At 38.1% G+C, this 8,063-nt stretch overlaps 1 long non-coding RNA gene across 1 annotated transcript in view; it reads left to right on the top strand.

The window, feature by feature from the left end:
* The first annotated feature begins 1,194 nt into the window (after window positions 1–1,194).
* LOC135218544 (uncharacterized) overlaps window positions 1,195–8,063 on the top strand; it is a 17,387-nt gene continuing 10,518 nt past the window's right edge. Inside the window, exon 1 of the long non-coding RNA XR_010315354.1 lies at window positions 1,195–1,671. This is a non-coding gene — a long non-coding RNA (uncharacterized LOC135218544). The remainder of the gene's footprint in view (window positions 1,672–8,063) is intronic.

The raw sequence follows: 8,063 nt of genomic DNA, 5'->3' as shown, positions 1-8,063 counted from the left end.
AATGTATGGGTTTATCTGCCGATATAACGCTATCACGCACGTCTCTTCAAGAGATGATGCCATGTCTTCTCGAGACAAAATCTTTGTTCAGTCTGAAATCGGCGCGGAGATCGTTCATACTGTATGAATAGTGTGTGCGTGTGGGTCGATAACGACAATTGTTCTGACAGTCGTTCAGTGTATGGGGCCCTAAAGCCTTTTGATAAAAAAAGTCGAGGTGACCCTTAATAAGTGTGAGGTTATGAGGACGAATAAAAGCTGTAGAGTCATAAACATTGTGACAGAATGGATGAGGCTTTAATGGCAATAAGATTTTTGCACAACCGCAAACAAAATTTAAAAATTGTCAAGGAATGTACAAATTACAATTAGGGCTAAATTTGTCATTGAAATATTGGCATTTGACTGAAATTATAGGCGATGGAATCAGTATAGATATTTGCACTGGAGATATGTATATATTTCTAATGAAGAGAGAGAGAGAGAGATATCCCTTCGGTGAGCTTTAAGAGTGGCTTCGTTAATGTCCATTTTGATAATAATAACAGCAGTAATAATAACCTCAGTTTCACTCACGAATAGGTATAAAAACTCCTCATATTACGCACGTCTTACCCAAGGTCCGAGACTGGTTGATTGATTGATTTATGATTTTATGGAATTTATTAAGACTATCCAGCGCTTCCGGCCATTCAGAGTTGGAGCAGTTGGACAGCAAGGCTGAAGAAACGAAGCGGGAGTCAAGATGAAGCAAAAGACAAAAAAAAAAAATACCCTTCAGTTAAAGCCTACAGCGCACCACGTGAGGTGTACTGATGACACTAACCCCCTATATACGGGTTCCCAAGGCTTGCAGAGTACTTCTGTCATGCGGGAAATTTATCCATTTATTTATTTTTGCTTTTCTCTTCATTTTGATCACTCGCCTTCCTATGGAAGAGGGTAAGTCTTATGTTTACATCAAAATCGATCGACAAATTTCCAATTAGAAAACTAGTATAGTTTTCTAAAAAGTGCACCTCACGTACCTCAGTTAATCTGCCGAAGACATCGAGAGAAAAGAAAGCTGACAAATGACGTGGTCAAAGCATTTTAGAATTCAAGCCATACTTTACGAACAGAACGAGAAATCTAATGAACTTACAGGTAAGCAGACGGGACGCAGCTCAAGGTCTATTGGCGAGCAGAAGTATACCCGCGAGAGCCATTACATATTTCGTGGGCAGGCGAGGAAGGGAGCGAGACCAGTTTTGTTCCCAAGGTCCACCGGAGAAGGAACTGGACACCTGCAGATGCTTCCGTCTTCCCGAGACGAGGTCCTTATGTAGCGTCCCGTGCGGACTCCTCCTCCTCCCCACTCGAATCCTCTCTGGCTCTGCAGTTCCTCGGCCGTGTCAGTCAGCTCAGTTCTCGCGGAAAATGCAGCTCTTCAAAAACGTTGTGCCCGACAGGAGAAGTGTAGCGGAACGGGTGCTAGATTGGACGAAATCTTCGAGAGCGATCGTGTTTGTGATGATCATTTGGATGATAGCTGGTTTCGGCCTCATTTCCCACTTCCTGCGGAAAAACAACCTGCAGGGGTCCATCATAACTCTGGCGTTCATCTTCCCCGTCTTTGGTGTGGTGTATTCTTGTACCAGAATCAGGGATATAACTCAGTGTGTCATTCAGGTAAATGTTACAGTTAATTCTCAAGTTTATTTTTTTTTTGTGCGTTTGTTTGTATGGTGTTTTTACGTTGCACGAAGCCAGTGGTTATTCAGCAACGGGACCGACGGCTTAATGTGACTTCCGAACCACGTCGAGAGTGAACTTCTGTCAGCAGAAAAACACATCTCTCACACCTCGATGGAATGCCCGAGAATCGAACTCGAGCTTCGTCTGTTAATAGTGAATAAATGTGGAAATACAAATGAGAGGAAAGACTCTGTCAGGACTAATTGTTAGCTTAATATACGTCCAGTAAGGAAGATTGAAACGGCGAAAAAGGTCCATACGAAGTAATAACAGATGGATCAGCATTTTGAGATGGTTTGGTCATGTGGAAAGAATGGAGAGCGAGGGCTCAGAAGTGTTAAGAAGAACAAGTGAAACACGCAACGAAGTTTCTTCTGCGCATTTAAGTATTTTGTACACCGTATAATCAAGGCCACTGAAAATAGATCCATCTTTCGGTGGTCTCGGTATGAGCCGTGACCTATGGAAATTTAACCACGGCTCGGTGGTGGCCTGGCCTATAACGATACCAACGCACGATTATAATTAACTTTAAATAAAATTAAAACTACTGAGCCTAGAGGGCTGCAATTTGGCATGTATGATGATTGGATGGTGGATGATCAACACAGCAATTTGCAGCCCTCTAGCCTCAGTGGTCTTTAAGAAAAAAAGAGCGGACTGACAAAAGCCGGGAGAATAGTTTTCTTTCCAGAAAACTAAAAAGAACTGTGAAGTTCTTGATATGTACAGGGATTAAGACACGAAGGTCTTAATAACTAGGATGTAAAGCGCATGCAATCTAGAGTTAAAGGAGCACTGTGTGCAAGGATTTCACTGCTTTGTTGATGAACCTTCTATGAAGGCAAATTAAGTGGCTAATACTGTGGAAGTTTTCTGCACGAGGGAGCTCATTCTTGATTAAGCATTGAACATCAAAGTATGAAAGTAGCAGTGTTCATTGGTTTGCCATTTCTTTAGAGCCACTCCTGCAAGGAAAGATTTTATATATAATATATATATATATATATATATATATATATATATATATATATATATATATATATATATATATAATTTCATCACTTACACAGTTGTTTTTTCTGTGCACTAATACAAATTAAATACAAATTTCTGCTAGATTGCTAGATACCATCCTGTTTAAATAAAGTCCTGTTTTATATCTACAGTGTATATATATATATATATATATATATATATATATATATATATATATATATATATATATATATATACATATATATTATAGTACATGGATACGTGTACATTATCCTCTAATAACAATGTACCTGCATCATTTAGGGCAAAAGCAGTAAAATTTAAATGACAAAAACTGTAACGAAAGTGATACCAATCACAAAAAAAAGGTCAGGAACCAACTAACACTGACACTATGTAACAGAGGTCAGGAATAGTAGTAAAGATAGTCCTTGGTAGAGCTCTCTACAGTAAGAACATTGGGGATGTTTCCCTCTTGAGAAATCTGACATCTAAACGACATCATACAAATACACAAGGCCGGTTCGTAACAAAATAATCAGAGACATACAAACATAGCAACCAGTCTGCTGTATATGAAAAGCGAGACTCACAAGGCGGGAAATGTACGAGGCATCATTAACATTACAAAGAGGGATATCCTTGTCATTTCACTACGGGTGTCATTAACATAATATTGCATTTGAGACTTTTAAGACACTATTCATTAAAAGACCTAACTAAGAAGAGTCTATAGCTAAATATTTAGCGTAAAATATAAGAAGGAAACCTAAATACTTAGTCAAGAGCTTATTAAGTAGTAGTGTGGTAACCAAAGATTGCCAATGAAAGGAGGATGACCGAAGATATTCATAAAGATATATCACAAGAACCCAGATTGACTTCCTCATGTCGGTTAAGGTTAATGTAAAGGGAGGTATATGGTATGCTTTAGCGAAAAACAGAAAAATAAAGAAATATCGGTCAAACACAGTGGAAAATAAATACTGATTTCTGGCAACTTTTACGTAAGCTAGTGAGCGGTAAGTCCACAGGGAAGCCGACGACTGATTACGTATAATTTAGATCTTATTTATAAGCATCTCCTCGTGTCGGGATGCACTCGTTGCCCTTTGCGGGAGAAAACGCCTCTTTGCCATTTACTTAGTGAGTCGGCAAATCCCACAGCATCCTTCTGCAAAACAAAACATCTTCCTGTATTCATACGTAAACCATTTTGGCCAATAGTGCAGGGAAGAGAGGTTGCGAAAATGATAGATACAGTGAATGAGAAAACGAGTTGCAAAAACAGTTCTTAAATAAGATTTCAGAAATCGAGAATGAAACGAATCACTACAAACAAGTCAGAAGCGCTCTGGAGTAACACGCCTTCTGCAACTTTTGTTTTGTATTGCGAAACGCAACTGATTACTTTTATTCAGTTTATATATAGCTGACGACACCTGCGTTGTCATCGTATTTTTATGCCACAATGAATTCAGTTTCATGCAAGACAACAAGCGAACAAAATTTATGCGTAAAAAAACAAATGAATGTTGATATATATTGATCATGAAGTTGTTCCTAAACAGCAGTACACGAATTGAAAAAAAGAATATACACGTCTCCAAAAGAATGAGCAATGAATAAAGAAAATCATTTAGCGATTATTAATTGATTAAAAAATTTTCACAATATCATATGCTAAACGTAATAGGGTTTCAACGTTCACATATTGAAAACTTATAGCCATAAATATAGCCATAAACTATCAGAGATGAATCAGAGATTATGTCAATGAAAAAAAATTAGTGTTAAGGCAAATGTTTTTTGAAAATTTATCCAGCATGGTGCTATGCGGTAGTTGTATGTTCTGCCATACCTCTGTTTTTTTTTCATCTGTCCATCCGCCTGTGGTTTTTTGTATGGTAACACTGCGTCCCGGGCTTTAGATAGTTACATTCAGCTTACATTCAACGATTATAATAATATCCTATTTCGAATATTAACGGGGTAATTCGCATACAGTAAATTATTAAAACACTTTTCAGTTGCAAATGTACACCCAGATATCCTTTTATTTACCTAAAACTTACAAATAGCGTAACTATCTAAAGCCCGGGACGCAGTATTACCATACAAAAACACCACAGGCGGATGGACAGATGAAAAAAAACAGAGTATAGGCATAAGTTAGTCTACCTTCTAAGCATCAAAACTGAAGTTCTGATGAAAAGGAGACAACACTTCCATTTAGACATCTGTTTCGGTCATTATCTTATAGGTTTCCTCAGGGTCCATACTTAATATACAATGGAGCTACATCCGTCTGTAGCTAATTAATGTAATAAAAAAAATGAGAGGCTAAAAACATTCCAAAACTTAAAAAGTAATGTACAAACCGGTAAAATGACAAAAAGTGAGAATTAACCAAGAAACATCACTGAAGGCTGATATGGGAGGCTCTTCTTGAACTCCAAATGACCAACCCAGGCTCCCCGCCCTTTTATGTTGAGCATCCTGAAAGCCTGCAGCGAAACCTTCCGCAGGATCGGAGCACAATCCGAGGACAGTTTAGCAATCGGCAGCAGCTTCCGTAGTCACCAGGTGCCCATACTTGTCCTTCTAGCGAACAAGCTCAGTGTTTGTGATAAGGCCCACCACACCGAGGCTTTTTGTCCTGCTTATCTACAGAGGACTGATTTATAGGCCTTGCTGATTTCAGGATCCTCAGGTACTGTGGGATTGGTGCTATTCTTCGTTCCAAGGACAGCTACAACAATATATATATATATATATATATATATATATATATATATATATATAGTGTGTGTGTGTGTATACCTACACACACACACACACACACACACACACACACACACACACACATATATATATATAATATATATATATATATATATATATATATATAGATATATATATATATATCTGTGTATATGAATACATCGCTAAAAGTATAATGACACAATCAAGCTGAGTTCAATTTAGTGTGAATTTCCAAATTACGACCTACCTAATAATAATAATAATAATAATAATAATAATAATAATGATAATAATAATAATAATAATAATAATAATAATAATAATAATAATAATAATAATAATAATAATAATATAATAATAATAATAATAATAGTAGTAGTAGTAGAGGAAGAAAACGGGAATACAAAGTACAAATTCAATATCACATACGACTTACAGTGACTGACCGAGAATACTAGTCTTAGGATATTCTCCGTCCTCTATCTCCCATTATCACAATATTCAGAATTTTTCGACCTCGCCTTGTACTTCCTTATTTACATCCACGGTCCTCGGAGCTTGCAATGCAAGGATAGCTCGGTTGCAACAGAAACTCGGCTGATGGCGACAGTATCTACTGGAGATTTCATCACTTTAGATTTTATGTTTAATTCGGGTTGTACGTATAGTACTCTGTATTTCGATACTTTAGCTTCAATTCTTCTCTAAGTAGAAAACCTAGTCTTACCTATTACCTTTACGTGTGTGTGTGTGTGTGTGTGTGTGTGTGTGTGTGTGTGTGTGTGTGTAGTATAAGCGGAGTGTCAGGAGTGAATGTTTGCTGGAATAGAATATAATTTCCTTGGAACAATACACAAATATGCAACTGTACGCAGGAGAGAGAGAGAGAGAGAGAGAGAGAGAGAGAGAGAGAGAGAGAGAGAGAGAGAGAGAGAGTGCATTGCTTTTCTATAATGCGTCCTTCATGCAGGCAATATCGACTGAATATTGATGCACTTATGGCATCCTTTACGTTAGCGCATTTCTCCAAATTTCGGTATTTTTTCTTCTTCTCAAGCTAAACTTTTAGAGAAAAGGACGAAAGAAGTGATATTTATTTTCTTCTGTCGAAAGTTGTTTCTGCCATCGCTTAGACTAACACTGTTTAAAGGCAGTCATTACGATGTTTTTTCTTTTAAAATCTGGTGTTGTCTTAATGTTACAAGATTTAAAATCATGATTCGTCATGGCAGACTGGAAGATCTAGGTCTGTTGCAAACCCTGAATGATAATACCAACCACGTGGTACTACGTCCTGCCTTGGAAGGCGGATGCTGACTGTGACTCCCATCAAAATACTTTTACCCGACCACTGAGCTGATTATCTTTTCTCACAGGGCTGGCCAAGGATTTGTTTTTGCTTATTTTTATTTTTCCTTACATTATGTCAATTAAGTTCCAATTTAAAAATACTTGATCATTGTATTAATTGCAAATGTTGAAATTTCTGATAAAATTTCAATGATGGACTTATTTCCAAAAACTCGGTAGTCACCGCTGATTATACGTTGGACATTCACACGGTAAATACTTAATCAATATCACTGCTTTACATTCAGAGCATCTAGGAGCAGGGTAATGTGAATTATTCATCAGATGTCCGTATGTTAGATGAGAATGGCCTATTCGGAGACGTGCCAGAATTACTTGCGTATGACTGTCTGTGTGTGTGTGTGTGTGTGTGTGTGTCTCTGTGTGTGTGGTAGGAAGCGTTCTTAAGACCCTGATTCCGACACGGACATCTCAATCGCTGGTGAGAAGAGCATAGTCTGCGATACCTGCATCAATTGCTAATAGTTTTTGCAAGGTGACAGTTCACAGTCCCAGGAATTCAGCCTTCCATAGTTGAGCCTCTTTGTGGATGGTCTCGCTATTCCTAATTTGCGGGTGGGTTCCTGTCATGTGCAAATGTTAGAAAGCGGGTGTGTCTTCCTTGTATCAGGTGTTATCGCGTGGTCAACGAAACTTTTAATGACAATTAAAAGCCACAATAGTGTTAAAATATATTACTGTACAGTGCTCAGAATTACTAGGAGAGACTTTCGGATACTGCACCGTATCCCTCCCTCTTCAGTCCTACTGAAGAGGGGCTGGGGAGGGATATGGAGCAGTATCCGGAAGTCTCTCCTTGTAATTTTTAGCATTGTACAATAATATATTTTAACACTACTGTGGCTTTTAATTGTCAATATTATAGCCTCGTTACGGAGGTTCCTTAGTTCAAAACTTTTAATGATAAGCTTCCTTGCCTCTTTGGAGCATTTAACTTGATAAATTTACAATGGTCGATTCCTCGGGTCCTCTGGAGGCAGAGCTGTCCCTCACCACAATGCAGTCGACATTAAACTAAAAGGTATCCTCGGACTACGTTCTCCCTTCCAGCGAAACGAATAGGCCTAGACCAGAAATCCATTTCACATTCAGGGCCTTAAGATCACATCCAAAGGGCCTTCTAAAGATTTAAAGGTTGCTTATGAGCGATAAGCGTAAGAGACAGGTCATTAAATTGTTGCATAACATCC

This window comes from Macrobrachium nipponense, chromosome 9, assembly GCF_015104395.2.
Source record: "Macrobrachium nipponense isolate FS-2020 chromosome 9, ASM1510439v2, whole genome shotgun sequence".
In the NCBI taxonomy this organism is placed as follows: domain Eukaryota; kingdom Metazoa; phylum Arthropoda; class Malacostraca; order Decapoda; family Palaemonidae; genus Macrobrachium; species Macrobrachium nipponense.
Note: the sequence above shows the minus strand (reverse complement) of the source record. Positions and strands in the feature narration are given on the sequence as shown.